Here is a 22,676-nt window from a genome sequence, read left to right on the forward strand (position 1 = left end):
AGGTTTTTAAAATTAATGTTACATATGTATCACGCTTGTTATCTGTGTGCCTGAATTAGGTACAACCATAGAATAAGTCGGTAGAAAACAAATTTACTGATATTATATTGAACTAAGGTGTAAAAGTGAGGAGCTCGGTATCTTGGCGCAGCGGTAAACGCCCTCGGTCTGTGATTGTTGAAGTTAAGCAACTTTCGCAAAGGCCGGTCATAGGATGGGTGACCACAAAAAAAAAAGTTTTCATCTCGAGCTCCTCCGTGCTTCGGAAGGCACGTTAAGCCGTTGGTCCCGGCTGCATTAGCAGTCGTTAATAACCATCAATCCGCACTGGGCCCGCGTGATTGTTTAAGGCCCGATCTCCCTATCCATCCATAGGGATGGCCCGTACCCCAGCAGTGGGGACGTTAATGGGCTGATGATGATGAAGGTATAAAAGGTAAGGTGTAGGGGTTGGTGTAGGTGTAGGTGTAACGTAGTGCAATAAAGAGTTTTTGTATTGTATTGTATTGTAAGGTATAATTATGTACCTAGGTACACTTTAAATCAATTTGGAGTAAAAATGTATAGATAAGTCTTCTTATTTCTTCAATACCTAGTTTATTTAACCTCTTAACGCCGAGATTTCCAGACACAATAGTTAAACAATGGGTTTTGGATTTTAAAAGAACATTCGGTCTTACGACTTTAAAGAAACAACAACTTAATTCAGTACCTATTCGGATTCGGACAGCGCGATTTTTTTCACACGAATAAAAATATTATGCAGTTAATACGTTATTAATAAAAGGATACACTTTTTAGTCTGTATTTACTTATAAAAAATCGATGCTTCGTTTATTTTCCCCCAAAATCTTTTTTTGCCACATGAATTTCGCTCAAAATGAGTTTTAAAAACATTTTCAAGTATCAAGATCAAGGATACCGAAGTGTGGACAGCTACCGTTTCGGTATTTATTACGGAACAATTTATAACCGGTACATTTTATTGCCATACTGAAAATCTGGAGCGAATCGGTATTTCGCACGATACTTATCAATTGCGATTTGTGTATTCCAGTATTTATTTTAAATACACTCGAATAAGTAAGTACTTACATCCTTTAGAAGTGAATAATTAATCGGTAACTGATATTTTGAGGACATCGTGTTTTTTATTCGTTGTTTTTATTTTTGTTATCAATTACACACAATTTATATATTCTGGGTTGCATTTTGCGAAACATCGAAAAAAAACCCATAACAAATGCTTCAGATATGTAGATACTTTTGTGTATAGTTACATAAATAACAAAATATCAAGACTTCTAGATCGCTCATCATCATAAGTAGGAATTTAAAACCTATAAACAAACTCCGGTTGATTGAAGGGAGGTATATTTTTTATTATTTTGTTTTTTTTTTGACGTGACTTATTGTAGATTTGCCGCAGATGGCATTAACTACTTGGCCGGACAAATGGGGAGCGCTGAAGGCTCTCACCCGCTACAACGTTTAAGACAACAGGCCTGAGGGTGCCTAGTTGGGCGCGAACCTCGGCTCAGGGCGTCGTCTGAGAATAAAAATATTTGAAAGAATTAATCGATCCTAGTGGGTCGATAGCGATAAGCACTGAATGAGGGAAATCGTCGACCACGCCGGCGGGGTCGGTATCGGGATCCTGAAGTGTTTGGTGTCGCGAGCTGATTGGCTGCCTCTATGGCTAGAGTAATCGGGTCGTCGGGATCGTATATTACGTCCTTCGGACGCCGATACTTGTCAGTACCGTCCCTAAGCGGAACTTTGATGGATTTACTCTTGGCCTCAGACTTGCTCGAAGGCATTGACGAGGCATAAGATGGAGCGAGCTCGCCCAGAAGGAGCCTGTTTACTCTGGCCTTGAAAGCATCTGTGTTATATGGATTCCCAGCATCCTTCGTTTATATTCAGAAATAGGCCGAAACTAGAAGCCCTGGATAAATGTTTGCATTGCTTTAAAATTTGTTAACCCGATTACTCTAGTCACAGAGGCGGCCAATCAGCTCGAAACAAAAAGCTCTTCAGGACCCCGATACCGACCCCGCCGGCGGGGTCAATCATTACCCTCATTCAGCGTTTATCTAGGGTCGATAAATTCTTTCCAATGTAATCCTCTCACACGACGCCCTGAGCCGAGGTTCGCGCCCAACTGGGCACCCTCAGGCCTGTTGTCTTAAATTTTCTACCGGGTGAGTTTTCTGCGCTCCCAATTTTATCCAGACACGACTCATCAAAAAAACATCTTATACAACTAAATAGAACATAGAGCGACGAAAATGACTAGATATTAAGGCAGGATACTGAAATGTCGACCCATCGAATTTAATTGTTAAGTTGTCCCCACAACGCATCGGTATCCGGGAAGTGGGATTGTCAATATTCCCTATTTGACTGGGCAACTACTTATTGCCATTTACGACAAATCTACAATAACTCACGTCAAAAAAGTCACATGTATAAAGGCTCACTACTAAAACAAAATAACTATCGTCTCTCATATCCGATTTATTACATCAAACCAAAGCAATTAACAGTTGGAAATAACGATAAATTTTATACAAAACACATGCTTCAAATACCGCGAGGTTATTTTGTATCTGTGACGGATGGGGGCTCAAAACACATCGTAACTCCTACTATATCAATACTATCGGACATCTACACACCGCCACTTTGATTTATATGAGAAACCTCATTCCAAAATTTCGCAATTTTCAACCCAAGACAGTCTAAGCAAAGTTTAAAATCCCATGTGTTGGATAGGAAGGTTTTTAAAAAGGTTAAACAAGGGATTTTAAGGTGTCAGTAGAAGGGACAAGGTCAGTTTTTGTACGGAAAAAACATTACGGTATGCCACCAAAGAAGAAAATGTCGGTACCGGTGATTTATACCCGATACGCCATATTAAAAGTTTTGTTTTTTACCGTTTTTTAAAAATGTAAAAATCGGTAATTTATGGTCAGAATCGAATGGTCCGATTAATGTAAGATAGAATTTAGATTTATTGTGTCAAGGTGTTCTATGATGTTATTTTTATATGTCTGTATTATAGTCTTTTTTTTAAGTTAAGTATGGATTGATTTAAATTATATATTTGAGCGGACAGTAGCGTAATTTGATTTTGATTTAAAAGGCTTGTTTGGAAGGATTACTTACACGATTTATTTTTATTTGAATTGTGTAATTGGATGATTTGAAATAAATCATGTGGGATAATGTTTAATTTCTGTAGAGAATATCCCGATTGGGGTAGTCAAAGGCATCCATTGCAAGAGACGAACTAAGTACCCACAACTCACCGACTTTTTATTTTTACGAGAAATATAAGTATATTTATTTACTCACAATACGTACACGTGGAAGCCATTCCCTGCCAATCAATTATTACTTACACTTTTGTTCTAACTCGAAACGCGAACTGAATAACAAAGGCTCAAATCATATGACTGTTAATAAAACCGAAGCTTCCAGTTGAAAAAGTTTTCACTTTCTGAAAAGATTTACGCCGTGTTGTTCGGAGATTGTTTTCTATTCTCAAAAAGAAGGGTTACGCTGAAAAAGAAAAATACTCAACTTCGAATGAAAGAATTCGCGTTTTGTTCAGGTATCGCTTTTGTTTTTTCAGTTTTGTAATTTTGCCCTTTGATCGGGACGGACACAAAAAGTATTTGGAAGGCCGCTGCCGTTTTTTACATGCAAAGTTTGATTGGCCGTTTCCCGAGGTCTGTTACATAGCTGCGAATATTATTTTTTGTTTTTGAGCGAAATTTTTTTGGAGGACACAGAAAAGTACTTTATTTTTCTATTGTTTGAAGGGAAAACAGCGCTAAAGAGATGTTTGTTTACGTCCTTTCAATTTCATAACTGCTAGAATTTATTGACTAAACAAATTATTTATTAAGTAACGGTTACTTTTATTCACCTCTACCTTAATTTTTTTTGTTTTCTTTTTTTCGTCGAATTTCATTTATATGACGTTTTGAACTGAGTGACTGAAATTACTGCTTAGAACCAGATTTTAACCGCAAATTAAATTAATTTTAAACAATATCAACTTGTACATAAAGTAATAGTGCATGACAGAGCACATTATGGTTCGTGACCAAAAATCGTTTAAAAACAATTTTAACATTTACACTTCACAAAACGACCTCCTATTAAAATCTCTACCTTATTCTTTAAAGCAAAAGACTCTTGAATAGAACAGATAGATTTTTTGACAGTAAGTAAAGTTTGTCAAAAGTAAAAGATAGTATCTAACACGTCAAGAACATTTGATGTGAGATAAAAAAAGAATTAAGCGCAAGAGATTTTTGGAAACCGCTCCCGGTCCATTGGTTCAGGTTATGTTTTCACGGAATTAAACTTCAAAAGTATGAATAACTACAGACAGTATGGTCACTAACGTTAGTGACCTGTCTGTAAAAATAGCTAATATCGGGAATGTGGGTTTCCTCACGATGTTTTTCTTCACCGTTGAGCACGTGATATTCATTTATGATCTGAACATGAATTCGAAAACAAATTCGACAATCATTGGTCAGCACAGGCCTAAGAGCTGGATGCGAACCCGTGACCTCAAAGTGAGAGGCAAGCGTTCTACCAACGGGACTACATCGGCTCCATCCTATATTATGTAGTATAATGAATCGTGAGATTTAAACAGACTAGATCATAAGAAGTTGCGTTACTTATAGTATATTTTTTATTATGCCTTTATGGTCATTTGTGGTCTTTATCGTTAGTAGGTAGCTTGGTTTTCTGGTCGTTTGGTTGAAGTTATGGGATCGTGACTGAAGCAACACTCGTGTTTATTTATAGTATTATGTTCTTGCTGATCTGTTTAAGCTCAAAGGCTTAGTGTACAAGAACATTATCAGGCCAGTCTTGACGTTTGGTGGTGAAACGTGGGCAGTAACGCAGCGCCAAGTCTAGACCATTCAAGTCGCTGAAATGAAAATGCTTCGGTGGATGTGCGGAGTGACGAGGCTCGACAAAATCCGTAACGAATACGTGCGCGGCAGTCTCGGCGTACGCAACATCTCCGAAAAGCTACAAGAGCAGGCTTCGTTGGTTTGGGCACGTAAAAAGAAGCTCCAGATTATGTGGGTAATGTTACTGCCAACCTAAATATACCAGGGCTTAGACGACCAAATACAAGATGGGTGGATGTGGTCAAAAAGGACCTGTGTACGTGCAATGTCTCCGAGAACGACACGTCTGATAGAGCGAAGTGGAAGAGAAGTACGAAGAAGGCAAACCCCATCATCAGATGGGAATAATAAATGCCAAGGAGAGAGAGAGAGTTCTTGCTCTGTTTTATGAAAATGTATATATTTAAAAGAAAGAAGCTCAACATTAGTCGATCTTCGAACGTTAGTCTAAGGTGAAGTGAGAATTGGGTCGTGTACTAGGTTCATGATAAATTATGATTACTAAATAAAGACAGATCTAAAACTAACGAAAACATTTTCTTTTTTCTATTTAACTTATTTATGAATTTTAATCAAGAAAAACGCAATAATAAGGCCGACATTTTATCACGTTTTTCTATGACGTCACAGTGTACTTTTTCATACAAATTCCGTCCGAAAGTAAGATGATCTGTGCTTCAGAAGTGCCGGTTACTATTGGCTGATGTAAGTTGTCGTTACATGAGCTTTGTTATGGGCCTTTGGCGGCTCTATATTAACCCTGACACCAGGGTTGATGAGGTTGGTAATCTCACCCACAGACTACAAGAAAGACGAAGACTGTCACTGTGGCTTTTCCAAATCACTTGCAACTTGGTTAACCCCCAAATGATTCTCCTCCTTCAAATCAACCAAAGCAAGTATATTATATGGATCACGCTCCTTTACGCTGCTCCATTGCGGGTTAGTTAGTAGGTACCCTAAACTATCATCATTATCACCAGCCCATTAAAGTCCCCACTGCTGGGGCACGGGCCTTCCCTATGGATGGACAGGGAGATCGGGCCTTAAACACCACGCGGGCCCAGTGCGGACTGGTGGTTATTAACGACTGCTAATGCAGCCGGGACCAACGGCTTAACGTGCCTTCCGAAGCACGGAGGAGCTCGAGATGAAAACTTTTTTTTGTGGTCACCCATCCTATGACCGGCCTTTGCGAAAGTTGCTTAACTTCAACAATCGCAGACCGAGCGCGTTGACCGCTGCGCCACCGAGCTACCCTAAACTATACCCACCACAAATTACTTTCCCCAAAATCCTTCTCAAACCCATAACACCTCCTTAACCTCAAAAAATCAAAAAAATATCAACAAGCCACTGGTGGTCGTGAATAAGCACGATGCATCACCGGGGATCGAACCGGCAATAAAGTTCCACTTTATGTAACTTAATCCACCGGTGGAAAGTAAGACATAAATACTGGAGTTATGAGCTTGGTGAGGATAGAAGACGTGTTTTGCGATGGTTGTTTTGGCTCTGACGATATTGTATTGTATTGGAAACGCAGTTGAACATTTGTATGTTTTTTATTCTTTTCTTGATCAGTGATCAGCATAGAAGCACCAAGAATGCTTGCTTTTATTTTGAGGAGACTAATTGTTAAGTTTCCTCAGATGGTCTTAACTACTTGGCCGGACAAATAAGGTGGGTTGCTGAAGTATAAAGAAGAAGGAGAGTATCTGCAAAGTGTCTCCTGACAACTTGTGGCTCTGGCTTCATCAATACTCACACACAATTAGGATTTCAATTATGGCAATTTATTTAGTTATAATTTTTATATTATATTGTATTGACCAAATTGGAGATATCTTTAGAAAAGATTTAGTACGATTTACTCTGAACAGGCGGGTATGAAACGATTGAAGAATGACAATGCAAGAGAAGTATGTCAGAATCGAAGCAAATGCAATTCCATAGTATCTGCTTACCTCGATGGGAGATAGGCGTGTGTTTATGAATGTAATACTTGATACTAAGGGCCCAAGCTGGTAAAATACATCTTGCAACTTGAGAGGTTAGCCAAGTTCCAACAATTTCTAAAAATGACAGTGACAGTGTTAAAAAATGTATGGAATTGATATGTCACACTTGTGTCACTTTATGTCAATCCCATACATTTTTATCACTGTTGGCTAATGTCCCTGCTTTGATCTGATTGTGCTCACGTACCTTACTTTATTAAAGGTATTTTTGGGAGTAATTAATTCCGGCCAAGTAGTTAGTGCCGTATGCGGCAAATCTAGATTTAAAAGTCCACTTGATATTAACTCAGAATAATGTTTCAAATCACCCCCCTCATTCGTTACGATTTCACTAACACCCTGTATAATAAGTCACGTCAAAAAAAAAATACAAAACGATACATAATATAGTATAATTATATTATGTGTCCCTTACACCTCCATAATACTCTTCACTTATAATTTCCTATCATACGACAACACAGTTTATGCGCAAACGCATCAGCGATACGTATCTACAAGATGAAAGGTGACCGGTGAGTCAACACTGAATGCTAACTAGTGTCACAGAAAACATACTACTAGTATACTAGTACAGTTATTTGTATTGGTATTCTGGGTACAATCTTCTATGTGTCAGCTACACTGGTCTCCATCTATCGTGTGAATTGTGAGGTGGAGTACCAACCTCATCAACCCTGGTAGGGTTACTATTGAACCGCCAAATGCCCCTGACATGGCTCATGTAATTAATGTAATTAAACCGTTGGTCCCGGTTACTACTTACTGAAGTAAGTAGTCGTTACATGAGCCATGTCCGGGGCCGTTGGCGGCTCAATAATAACCCTGAAACCAGGGTTTATGAGGTTGGTAATACACCTCACAAACCCACACGATGACTGAAGGCACACGATAGAAGAACTACTTACTTACATTAGTAAGTAGTAACCGGGACCAGCTTAACGTGCCTTCCGAAGCACGGAACATCTTACTTTCGGACAATCAGGTGATCAGTCTGTTATGTCTTAACCAAACTAATTACCAGGGACCACAATGTAATTTTTGTGATATGTCTTCATCGGGAATCGAACCCAGGACCTCCGGATCGTGAGCCTAATGCTCAACTAGTGGACCACGGAGGTCTTTAGCAACTCTGGTGTCAAGGCTAGTATTGAGCCTCCAAACATACGTAGAGGACTAGGTACGTTACGTTGACTAGGCTCGGTTACTAAGTAGTAACCGAGACTAATGGCCTAACATGCTTTCTGAATCAGAAACCATCTTACTTTTGGACAATCTGGTGACCAGCATGTATTGTCCCAACCAAATCAGGGCTCACAGAGTGATTTTCCGGGTTTCAAATCCCAGTCCTCCAGATCGTGAGCTCAATTGCTGGCCCACGGAGGCCGGCTGGGTACGATATCATAAGTAGCTTTCCTGTACCCAAAGGTTGCCTGGAAGAAATTGCTGCATTAGCAATAATGCCGCCTGTTGTGCCTTTCTGTATTAAATTAGAATAATATAGTTAGTGTAGTTTATCTATTGTCTTTATGTCTATATCTTGTGTCAATTGTGCTTAAGAAAGTCATAAACATAAACTGCCTATATGCGTCCCACTGCTGGGCAGAGGCCTCCCCTCAATCAACCGGAGCTTAAGAAAGTATTCAATCTATAATATATCTTGGCCTAGGGATATGAAGGATTTTTGTGAGTTTCTGGCTCTGTCCGCCCGGTTAGAGTAAGCAAGCGTGAATTGCATACCTGTCAGAATGAAATCAAATTCCCATGCACTTTTTACCTCTAAAATAAACAAAACTAAAGGCATATTCACACAAATCCATCGGTTATCGCTTACATCTCATACATAGCGAAATATTGTCTGTCCGTGTCGCGATAGTTTTATTAGTATTCGAGCGGCGTGTGCGCCGGAGCGGAATTAATTTACGATTTATCTGTTGGTGCTAAGACAAGTGTTCTTGTGACAGTGTTTCGAACAAGATAATTGTTTGTTGATCGTTTTTGATTCATTGAAATCATTTTAATAATTTATGTGTACCCATCGTAGGGTTAAAAAATACCGCTTTTATATTATATCTATATGAAAGTTGTCATTTGTGCTGATTTCTTTACACATCATTATATTTTATTTCAAGTTATAGCTGTCATTTTCTTATCCACTGAATAAGAAAGAGACGGGTAATCGACAGGCATAAAATTTATGGACACGTCAATTTTAGGCAGAAATTTTAAAAACCCTTCCAAAATTATATATTATTGGCCAATAACCCGACAAAAGTTGACGGTACACGTTAAACGGGTAACGTAACGTTCATATTATGAACGGGTTACGTATTTAAATGTCTAAAGTTAAAAAACCTAACGTCAAATCACCTAAGATTAAAATACCTAAAATCTAAATACCCTTTATACATAACACAACACCTACCCCGACGATACGAAGAACTTTGTATTAGTTGGTTAGGTATAGGTATTTTAACATTAGGTACTTAGATTTTAGGCATTTTAAACGTTTGTACGGAGCTTGAGTTTGTATGGAGCATTCCGCAATTTTCAAGGTAGAGAGCTAAAAATTGTTATTAGCGAAGCCCCGGGAAAAAGCTAAGTAATATTAAGTATTCAAATTCAAAAATATCTTTATTCAGTAGGTAACATAGTTACACTTTGAATCGTCACATTTTAAATAACGAACGTCTCATCCGCCTAAAACTACTGCAGCTTCTCACAACCTGTATAGCCGGGCAAAAGAGGCTGCAAGAAAATCCTCGGCACAGGGCCTTAGACGTTATTTTAAAAAAAAACTTTGACCTAGGACATTACCCAATTGTCTTAATCGTTTTGCAACTTAGCTATGACCTCAGATCCTCGTTTTAAGATGGTTACTCTGATAAACTGTTTAGTGAAAGGTTATCATAAAGCCTTCCAAAAAAAAAATAACAACATAACATAAAAAATCTAAAACCAAAAAAATAATCGATTGATCGATTTTTAATTGTCGATTTAGATTATCTGTAATGAGTATTTATATGTGAAATATTTAAATAAGTAAATTTTGTACTAAAAATAATTAACACTTTTTTAAAATAAAAGCTCTATACATTTCTATGACCTGCGCTTGAACATACAGCGGCAACTGTGACGTTCAACAGAAAAATCTAAAACCATAAAGTGCGCACGCATCGGATCAAGTTGCACTTACCGACTTGAATGCTAATGCCTTCTGTCTCCTTTATACTTGAAGAAGCAGATATTTTGTGTCTCTTTCATACTTATGACGTCTCTTAAGTCTTTGTTGATTTAATTGGTGTACATATCTTAAGATTGATTTGGTTTACAACTACATTAATGAAAATAATGAAACATCAAGAGATAAATTGAGGTTTTTTTTTAGTTAGCTATTTAAAGCAACTAATAAGATATCAGGTATCAAATCCATAATATAAACTCATACCTATTTCCTACCGGGGTAAGCAGAGATTATGGAATTCCATTTGCTTCGATTCTGACATACTTCTCTTGCTTCCTTCACATTCATCAATATTAGTAAGTATTTTGTACAAGCCTTCAATCAACTTAGTGTGAAAAAATAAAAAGACATAATTATCTATATGTACTTAATTGCTCTTCAAAAATCTACATCGAGTACATTCGAATCGAACTCCCCTCGGTTGATAAAATGCTTAAAATCTTGTCAACGGAACGGAGTTCGATTATCAATTGTCGATGGCCAACGAAAGTTTCGAAAGTTTACAAACTTTATTTATAGATCATACTAACCTTTAAAATTACTTACTATGAAAATCCCTTAACAATCTTCTTCTTCTTATTGTGTGGATTGTAAGGTAGAATACCAACCTCATCAACCCTGGTGTCAGGGTTATTATTGAGCCGCCAAAGGCCCCTGACATGGCTCATGTAACGAATACATACTTACATTAGTAAGTAGTAACCGGGACCAACGGCTTATATAAACTGCCTATATACGTCCCACTGCTGGGCACAGGCCTCCCCTCAATCAACCGGAGGGGGTATGGAGCATACTCCACCACGCTGCTCCACTGCGGGTTGGTGGAGGTGTTTTTACGGCTAATAGCCGGGACCAACGGCTTAACGTGCCCTCCGAAGTACGGAATCATCTTACTTTTTCGGACAATCAGGTGATTCAAGCCTGAAAATTCCTTAACAAACAAAGGACAGTTCCACAAAGTGATTTCGACAATGTCCACATCGGAAATCGAACCCGGATCTCCAGATCGTGAGTCTAACGCTCTAACTACTAGACTACGGAGGATGTTAGTAATCGGGACCAACGGCTTAATGCATTACAATTGGAGTATCCAGATCCAATTAAAACCTGCTTTCTCACAAGCACTCGTTTTCTATTTGTCGCGAACGTTCAAAAACGTCTTCTTGAGACAAATCGGCAACGGAGAGGTTCATTCAGGAATTATGACGGCTTCCAGCGTAGTAGTTATAAATTATAATAAATATAGTTCATATCGCGACCGTGGCTTTTAATTAACCGCTTAAATCTCAATTTAAGGCTAAAATTAGAGTTCCCTTTAAGAAAACTGTTCGGCCATTTTGGAATGAGTCCAGAGATTCTACTACGAGAACTCGATTTGGAATTTAATCTAGAATTTAATTTGGTCGGTTGGACATTTAATCGTAAATTATTAAATACAAACTCGTGCTGGTAATTTCTACTGGTAAACAAACACAAATTAAATTAAAGAAATACATTTTTTAGAGATAAGCTTGCCTGTACTATCTGTTTTCTTTGTATGTTTCTTGTGTCTGTTTCATTGTGTACAAATAAATAAATAAATAAATTTTTTTGTAGTTTTTCTCCACCAACCTAAGTGAAGCAGCGTGGTGGAGTATTCTCCATGCAACTTCCGATTGATTTGAGGAAGCCTGTGCCCAGCAGTGGGACGTACATAGGCTGTTTATGTTTTATGTTATGTACGTTTTTCGTGATAAATAGGTACTTATCCACATTAATGTGCATGAAAATAAAAAAAGAGTTTTCTTTTAACGACTTGTACTTTTTATTTTCAGGCTTCCTCCAATCAATAGGAGGGGGCATGGAGAATACTCCACCACGCTGCTTCACAGTAGGTGAAGCAAAACCACAAAAACGTATTTCTTTAATTTAATTTGTGTTTGTCTACCAGTAGAAACTACCAGCACGAGTTTGTATTTAAATGATTTACAATAAAATGTCAAAACATTGTTGACATTGATGCACTAAGATAAATAGATAGTATTTTGTGTAATGTTCTATGGCAAGTTTTTCGTCGTTGCCATGCCGAATTTCATTTTAATAGGTTCAGTGATTTACGAGGGAAAAGGTAATAGACAGAGCGTTGCCTTCATAATATTAGTGTGGATATATAAAATACCAAAATCACTGTTGGTATGGTGAGTAATTTGAGATTAGCAAACTCTGTCACCACGATGATAATCCCTAACTCCAAGATTGTACAAAGCTAACACGCGAAAACAATTCCAGCTACATTACCAGGTGTGAAGTTGGCGAGTTAATTTATTTTCGAATTAATATTTAGGTCATAAATTAATGATTATCACGTGCTCAGCGGTGAAGGAAAACATCGTGAGGAAACCCACATTCCCGAAAAATGCATTTTTGGAGGTATGTGACCTAACCTGTATTGGGCTGGTTTTCCCTTCGCGGGTTGTAAGGTCAGATAGGCAATCGCTTCTGTAAAAAATCGGACCTGTCAAATCTTTAGGTTAGGTAAGCGGACCCTGTGAAAAACGTGATAATGCTATGGTGATGATGAAGTTGGCGAGTTATAAGTGAGAACCCATAGTACCAATCATCAGTTTAACTCGTACATTAGCAAGTGCTGTCATATTACTAGTTTACAACAATAATGGCGAGCGATCTAATGAGACAGTATTATGTCCTGACGGCTTTGATCAGCCATACCACCCAGCGTGGGCACAACATTATTTTGGTTTTATGTCTCCCTTGTAAATTGGTTGCCGCTTTTCATACATAAACTTACTCCTGCAATATTTATAAGGGTAGTGACATCAGACGACAACTAAACTATACTACTACACACTACTACTATATTCTACTACTATTATACTATACTATTATACCATACTATTTTACTATACTATTATACATTTATTATTTAAAAAAATATATTATTTATAATAATAATACAATTTGTCGCATAATCAGAAAGATACGTAACTTCGTCACGTCCAACTAGGCGTTTAAGTGTTCTGAATCTGACCTGGTCCAAACGAACCCATTACACTAGCGGCATTGCCCCGTTGCACAGCCATTGACAGGCATTGGACCAGGTAATACTATTATACTATTTATATTATTTTTTCGTATCGTGTCGATGGGAAACTAAATAGTATCGGCCCAAAACTTGGCAAATTATTTTTATTTTATGTCGTCGCCATATCTTGGGACTATGGAGTCACGGACTTTTGGAAGGCGTGGTGGGGCCGAAGCCAACACGTAGAGGCCCCTTAAGACAATATATTTTATTTTTATAATTTATTTAATTGTAATATTTTCTTAATGCCCCTCGGACATCGCATCGCATTTACAAATTGCTAATGCTAATTTCCATGTGTGAATGAGGTACTTTTAGGCTACGTCCTCCAAGAAAAATATTGATGGCGCTGTTCAGATTTCACGTGATACTTGTCTATTTTCTCATTGCTTGAAGTACGTAATCAATCAAAAATATAGGTTGCCATACAACCATAAAGTTGAAGTTGAGTCAAAAATATAATGTAATTGCAGAGGCATATTATATAACAATTTATATAACGATATATGGATCAGATGCGTATAGAACTATGCTTTGCTACCTATATTGCTTCTCTTTATTTTGATCAGAATAACAATGGGTGGAAGATGTCTAGTGCCTGGGTGTAATAACAAGGGTCACCATTTATACCCAAAACCAAAGATAAAAAATGCATATGTCGGTTATCCATGAAGTTAGAAGGTTAAACGAAGGCAACTCTGTACAAAGCCATCTATAGCCTGTAAATGCCCTCATTGTTAGATTTATCGCGTATCAGAATTTGAATTCAGAACTCTTAAATAGGTTTTTAATTCTTGTGTTGTTCACGCGAGAATGAAATCGATTGATTAGTATGCTTTTGTTTTCTATGCTAGAAGCCGGTAAAGAGTTCATCGCCCTTTTTCCACGTGGTCAAAATGAGTATTCAAAGTAATTTGTCCAAGGCTGTTATAAATATAATTTTATACAACAGGAGTTCAATGAAGTATTTGATATGTCGGATGACATTGTGAGGTACGCCGGAATGCAATGGATGGGACTTCCACAGTCTCTCTCCTCCCTATACGCCAGAAAGGATGGCGTGAAAGTGAGGAGGCCTATACCTAGCAGTGGGTGGATACAGGCTGTGTAGATTGCAGATAGATTTGATATGTAAAAAAAAACGAATTCAATTATTTGAATTCAACGAATTTTCCCATTTTGCGTTTCGTTACCGCGGTCGTTGCGGTTGTAGCAAGCGTGCGCGCATGATTTATTTGCAAGCAACTAGCACTAACCAAACGTTAATACCGCCATTATTTTGGCGCGAAAACTGAAAAATGGCCGGTGATCGCTTGACAGCCTTTTTTCTTTTAAAGGTAATATTTCACTCGCCGATTCTTCGTTTATAAATGAAAATTGTTGTTCAGCGTTTTTGTAAGAAGCTTTTATGATTTACCGCGGATTTTTCATGCGGTCGTTATAATTTATTTTGTTATTATAACATATAAAAATAGGATCACGCCTGTACCCCCGAAGGGGTAGGCAGACGTACAATCAAAGAGCAAAAGTTCAGTCACTGAATTCAGCGAATTATTTGTAAACAGTGGTGAAATTATGAACCCATTATTTGTCATAATTATAAAATGTATGTTTTTGGTCTATTACAGAAACGACATGTAAACAGAAGGTCTTAAATGCAACCAGTTAATTTATTACTTTGCAAGAAATTGATTGGACTTTTGCATCTTATCGTACATCCATCACAAGATGAATTCAGTACTCACACCTTACCGAGATTACTGTTACTGGACCAACGGCAACACTAGAAATGTTCTTATAAAACTTTTCTGTTTTATAAATTACCAATAGAATGATACAACCACTCCTCTTTAAGACGACCTTCGTGGTTGAGAGTTGGGCTGACGATCCGGCGGTCCGGGGTTCGATTCCCGGACATATCACAAAAATGACTTTGAAGTCCCTACTTTGGTCAGTTTAAAGAAAAGGTTAACGTCGTGTCTTATAGGGAAGTCAAGGAATTGGCCACAAAAATGACTTTGAAGTCCCTACTTTGGTCAGATTAAAGAAAAGGTTAACGTCGTGTCTTATAGGGAAGTCAAGGAATTGGCCTTTGATAGACTGGAATGGAAAATGCTACACCGACAAGAGCGTGGCTCTTAAATTGATGATGATGACTTTGGTCAGTAAAGGCTGATCACCTGATTGTCCGAAAACAACATGATCCGAGCATCGGAAGGCACGTTAAGCCGTTGGTCCCGGTTATTACTTACTGATTACTGATGTAAGTAGTCGCAGGCGCCTTTGGCGACTCAATAGTAACCCTGACACCAGGGTTGATGATGTTGGTACTCCACCTCACAACCCACACGATAGAAGATGACAAAACCCGGCGTTATTTGAAATATTTGAGCAATATTGTGACTGGGGACGGTAACAAACTTTGGCCCGAAGCCAACATTCGAGCATTTGTACATTGATGCAGATTGGGTTGGACTTCTGCACTAATAATAACAATGTTACAAAGATTAATCACTTTTTAGGCCCTATCTCACTAGGTTGCGCCACCAACAAAATATAACGCAATTGTTTTAGGTTTACGCGGTTATTATTTATCATAATTAAAACACATAACACTTGCAACAGTGTCGAAATATCGGGAGTCTCATATCCCTGATTTAAACGCGGTAAGAACCCGTTTTTATGTGTTTTAATTATAAGGGGTTTCAAAGACTCAGTTACGATCAAATATCACAAAAGCCCCTAGCTCACTCACACATTAGGTGACATGTCAATCCCATACATTTTTATCATTGTCACTGAAGATTGCCATAATCGATTTCAACTTGACTAAGGTCCCTGGTTGCGCAACCAATATGTTGACGGCAACCAAATCCCGAAAAAAGCCCGTTAGTGATGCAACCATGGTGTTTAATTGAGATAGGGCCCTTTGTAATAGTTCATCGTAACTGAGTCCTTGAAAAAACGTGTTGAGTATTCCCAAGCGGTAGTAATAAGTAGGATTGACGGAGAGAACTAAGTTTATATCAGGATCGTAATAAGTGGAATGCCGTGGTGTCTGCCTACCCCAAAGGGTAATAAGCGTGATCTTATGCCAGCATCTCCCTAGCGTTATCCCACTTTCACAGGATCCACTTACCTAATCTGAAGATTTGACAGGTCCGATTTTTTACAGAAGCGACTGCCTGTCTGACCTTCCAATCCGGTAAGGTCACATACCTCCGAGACGCATTTCTCGGGTATGTGGGTTTCCTCACGATGTTTTCCTTCACCGCTAAGCACGTGATGTGATAATCATTTATGATCCAACATGATTTCGAAAAACGATATCGAAAATCATTAGTTTAGGCCCGTGCTGGATTTGAACCTGCAATCTTACATTGAGAGTCAAGCGTTCTTCCAACTGGGCTATCATTGGATAAGTGTAATCTTATCGTCGGTGATGTCGCTAACTGACGTAAATAAAAAAACATGTAAAATTTTTGGCGAATCATCACTACATAGTATAAAACAAAGTCGCTTTTTCAGTCCCTATATCCCTATGTACGCTTAAATCTTTGAAACTACGCAACGGATTTTGATGCGGTTTTTTTTAATAGATAGAGTGATTCAAGAGAAAGGTTTATATGTATAATAACATCCATTAAATTGTGGAGAAATACTGTTATTTTTGAGGTTTATAATATGATGTCGTAAATTTAATTTTTCCTCAGCATTGCACCCGAGCGAAGCCGGGGCGGGTCGCTAGTCAATCAATAAGACACAAATTATTAAAGCAAAATGTTGCAGATACGTCAGTTTACAAAATCAGCCACGTTATGTATGTATTCGTATGTATAAATATCTGACGTCTATTTATTTGTGGCCCTAGCATAGTATTTATCTCACCATCCAAAGATTCTTGGTCCCAAAGGGACTTATGTTGAGAGTTCTATAAATAATTTTTGTTCATACATTTATTGTAACTTTGGCAATACAATTTGGACCGCATCAGTTATAGTGGACAATCTCGTAATTCAATGGGACATATATCGAGAGCAATCGACACACCGCCCACGGGTTTTGGCAACAATATTCGTGTAAAGTTGCGAATAAAAGTGTTCATGATGGAGAAGAAGTATGAGGAACCCCGGCTCGGACTCCGAACAAATCAAATTCGTTCGTCAAATTCGACTTCATGAGTTTGAACCGAAGAAGGAGCTCGGTGGCGCAGCGGTAAACGCGCTCGGTCTGCGATTGTTAAAGTTAAGCAACTTTCGCAAACACCGGTCATAGGATGTGTGACCACAAAAATAAAAAAGTTTTCATCTCGAACTCTTCCGTGCTTTGGAAGGCACGTTAAGTCGTTGGTCCCGGCTGCATTAGCAGGCGTTAATAACCATCAATCCGCACTGGGCCCCACGTGATGGTTTAAGGCCCGATCTCCCTATCCATCCATAGGGAAGGCCCGTGCCCCAGCAGTGGGGACGTTAATGGGCTGATGATGATGAAGATGATGATGAGTTTGAACGCATGTTTTGATCATAGACAACTCATATATTGGTGCTAATTCCGGCAGACACCATCAAATTCTATTTTAAGTTATACCTGTCATTTTCTTATCCGCTGAAAAAGAAAAGTGATTACCCAATCGACAGACATAAAGTTTATGGAGAACACGTCAATTTTAAGCAGAAATCTAAAACAACCGTCTAAAAATTTTACATCGGCCAATAAACCGACAAAGTTAAGTAGACGTCAAACGGATTACATACCAGTGAGATGGCTATTTTATTCGCCCGGGTTATTCATTCGTTTTAAAATTAACGTGTTGACAATCATCCGTCCTTTTCCTTTTCGTTAGATAAGAAAATGACGCGTATTAGTACTTAAAAAAATAGATAAGAGGTGTATGCAGGAATCGGGGCCATTATCACGTGGTTTCCATGATTTGTGCCTGGGCCTCGCTCCTTATACATCACTGCCTACCCCTTCAGGGATACAGGCGTGATGCTGTGTATGTAAGAATACATGACAATATTGTAAAAAAATGCAATATCTCAATCAAATACTTAAAACTGATTGAAAAAGGAAGGGTAGGTACTTACAGAATTTCTCCCGTGTTGTCTTTTTTACCCTGAGGTGTTCCGAAACCCTTTGATGCACTTTTCAATTAATATTAGACGGAATTATTTGGTTTAACACTCTTTTATCGCGTTTTTAAAGTACTCGCACTTTACGCGCGCGATGGCGGCACGTCAACTGAACTTATTTTTTATAAAGGTTAGGCGAAGTTTTTGGCAGGAATCAATCAGCCGCCGCGCCGCCGCGCCGTCGCGTCGCCGTTAACATTTTTTTTTAAAGCTTGTGGTGGACGGTTTGTTACGCGGGAACCAAAGACATTTTTTTTTGTTAAATTTGCCCCGAGATGGAGCAGGCAAAGGGACATAGCCATACAGCCTGGTCAAATGAAGTTTTTCTTCGTGTATTATTTCTTGAATTTGTTTTCTTTGTCTTCAGTAAATTGTTTTCGAAGGCCGGAGCCATTTCTTTTGTTTAATTATTTGTCTGCATCCATTTATCATTTTGTCAAATATCAGGAATAAAAGTCTTAAATCGGGAATAGAAGCAGTTTTTAGCCTGGAATCGAAGTCGATTTCCTAACTAACCACGCCAGGTATATCGAAAATTTCTTTTCAAAAAAATAAATAATCAAATCAAATCAAATCAAATCAAATATACTTTATTGCACAGAACTAAAAATTCAACAATCAGACAAAACACATGAATACAGTACAATTACAACAATTAATTAGTGAAGTATACTTAATAAAATTATGAGGTATTTTTTTTTGTAAATATCGTTGCGTCTACTACTGTAGTGTGTACCTCCACACCTATGTTATATACATATCTGTGTTATATATCATATCCAAGGACAGACAATAAACGACCGTCTTAGAAGACACACGTTTCTTATTTAACACCACAACTCCGGCGTCCCACAGTGCATGGCGACCCTGCCAGTGCTGCCTTACGGCGGCGCTGCGCACGAGTTAGAAATGAGTGAAATGTGAAAAGTGTGAAAAACTATAAATAAAAACTAATCATAAAATAACAAAACTAAACTTATGGAATGAATATGGGACCCACAAAGAACAATTAAAAAATATAGTGCACCTAAAATTAAGTTTTAATACATAAGAAAATATAGGATAGTAATACTTTAAATACTTAAAATAAAATAACATAACTACTAATCAAGAAAATAAATATAATGATCAGCGTTAAAATACCAAATAAATACAAGAAGATTTGGACATCTGGCAAAATTAAATAAATATAATAAGTAAAAATGTGGTGCGGTAATCAACTTATGGTGATGGAAGACGGAATTAAGGAAGATCAGAGAGCCATCCAGCGGAGTATTGTTCGAGTCGGAGATAAGAGGAGATAAGATGCAGGCAGCCGGGTGATGGTGTAGATGGTGTCTGATGAGGAGGCAGCCGGGAGTTGTGCGAAATCATCGGCTTGCGAGTTTGTCATTACGGAAAAGTGGTTAACAACATTTTATAAATTCGGTTCAGATGCGGCTACCACATTATTTTAAATTTTATCAAGAATGAAGAAGAGGTATTTACGATTTATTTTAAAAATATATAAAAGTGACTCTTGGTTTGAAAATCACCACTTTCATTGAACATTTTTTTAATTCACTTAGTAAAATATGATGTAATGTTTGTAAGCTTCAAGTTAATCGAATTATTTTTAAGCATTTATAAAATTAATCTAAATAGGTGCGCACCTGACCCTATTAAGGGCATTTGAAGACTATTTTGCTTTGCATATTCGTATATCATTTCTTATTTTAAATATAAGTCTAATACGTAGTATAAGCCTCCGTGCTTAACGTTTATAATAACAATGCATAGTTTTAATTCATAACGTTATTAAAATTATGCTATTAGTATTAAATGTAAAACAAATTTTCGTTAATAATTGTACTTACATCTTATTATATCGTACTGATATCTTCAGCGAAAAACTATTATTCTTGTCTTAACTCATTTTATTTTCAGATATTAGAAACTCAATTCGAATATATACTTTACGATTTGGGGATTCGTTTGCTTTTGTAGGCGGTTTAAAAAAAATATATAGAATTAACAATCCTTAAACGTTAATAAATTTATACACGTAGTACGGAATTACTTTCAAAACGTAAACTACAGAATTGAATATTTTAACATAATTATTACTGTATTTTTTTCTCTCTCTCTCAATTTCGATAATTCACGAAGTAATACCAATTAAGTACCAATTAGCAGTGGAATAAGTAATATAGGAAAGATCTTTATCAGTCTAGGCACATTGATTTTATCACTTGTGTAATCTTGTGTTTTGAGTTACAGACTAACAGTATTTCCTGAAAAGGTAAGTGTAAACAGTAAATATTCAGCAGCTCATCATTTTGTTTAGAATTGGCATTTTTGTTTATAAGTACGTGACGATTATTAAAAGTTATCCAAATATATTAACATTATTCTATTTTATGTGACTAAATAACTTTTTAGCACACATAGATTACATTCACTTCTAATTCGTAATGAAGTAAATAATTTCAATAAGTATGCAATTACAGTTTTTATACCACTGAATGTTGTTATTTCATACAATGTTTAATGATTATTATTTTAGTAACGAATATTAATAGAAACAATACAAAAACATTCTTAATTTTCTATACAACTACTACTATTGGGAGCTATCCAGCATTTTCTGATTCACAGTTAACGTTGTAGATATAATCAAATCTATTAAGTAGACTTAAACATGACGAATAGATAAATTCAATTTCACTTTATTACATTAAATAATATTATATACGTTATTTCGTGATTGATTATTAACTTATTCATTAATTATTACTTTTACTACAGAAAACCATACGTAGATAACTTGATCTATCAATTTAACACGTATAGCAATAAAACGCATGAAGAACTTTAGGAAACAATAAAACTATTAAGCAGGTAAAAGTCGTAAAATTAGAAATAAAACATGATAAGTAGGTACAATGATACAAAAATATATCATCGTTTATCATTCTGCTTAAAGCGTCACTGGATACTTGTTATTGCAATAGAACAATTCGCTTACGTTGCAGTTGTATGCAAGATAGTTGCATAGAAGTTCGAATAGCTGGTTGATTAAAATAGCCCTGCAAATGGCTACACGTTACAGGTTCGATTCCTGTTGTATTTTTCAGCTCTTCATTTTTGAGAACAGTTACTTTTTCTAGTTAAATGTTTACACTTAAAGAATTATTTCAATTAACTAGTTGATTTAGTTATCCATTAATATTCTGTAAAAAATATAGGTACTCACTTCGAACTGAGCAGCATTATCAAATTCATAAGTCAGGACAAGAAGGTCTACATTATTAAATACAAGTAAGAATATATCAGTTTAGTGTGTATTGTATATGTACAATAACTCACCCGTAAAAGGGATAGAGCTTAGTAACGTCGCAATTTGATTTTAGCTGACGATCAGAAATATTTCTACTTCGCTCCAGCTCAAGTAACTGGGAAAGTAATCATGATGTGTATTCGTGATCAGTAGATAATATATATATTTAAATATTTTTTGGATTTTCATGTTTATTGTGTTTATTTAGTAGGTACCGTTCGTCCTTTCGATTAGTAGAGACGCGTTTCCAATTTAGGAATGTTGATGTTTTTAAACAAAATAATCATTTTCATGCGAAAAAAAAATGTATGTAGTAAGTGGAATTAAAAGAAAAAAAATGCTTTAGTTAGCTTCGCGAAATGACTTCAAAATGGTATTAACACTTTGGTAGATAAGCTTACGTAAGCAACTGGACTGATCACCCAAATGCAACACGAATGTTTTGTTATCCAAAGCGTTATTTAAAATTAATGGAATGAATAAATTGAAAAAGTTATGATATGAAATTGAAAGCTCAAAATAGGAATGAGAGTAAAACGTAAAAAGAAAGTAACTGATATTCAATATGCGGTACACGTATGAGGTACATAGGGTTCAGGTCCTTCCGTTTGTCACAGTGTGAACGAGCTTCCTCTGAGAATACTGTTGGAGACCTTTATGTAGTTGTCTTAATTCTGACCCTATAGATAATACATTGTGGGTCAGATCCTTCCATTCGATCATGGTGTAATCGAGTATTCTCCGTGAGATAAGTTGGTGTCCAAATGAGACTTAAAAATGACCACAATTGTAAATAAGGATGTGCGCACAATCCATATTGAGCACTATGTTGCCAATAAATGAATAAATAATTATAATAAATGAAAGAAGAGTACCTCATAAATATATTAATATAAATAAATGAATAAATATAATACGAGTAAGTAGCC

The sequence above is a fragment of the Pectinophora gossypiella genome, chromosome 20 (assembly GCF_024362695.1).
Source record: "Pectinophora gossypiella chromosome 20, ilPecGoss1.1, whole genome shotgun sequence".
Lineage (NCBI taxonomy): Eukaryota > Metazoa > Arthropoda > Insecta > Lepidoptera > Gelechiidae > Pectinophora > Pectinophora gossypiella.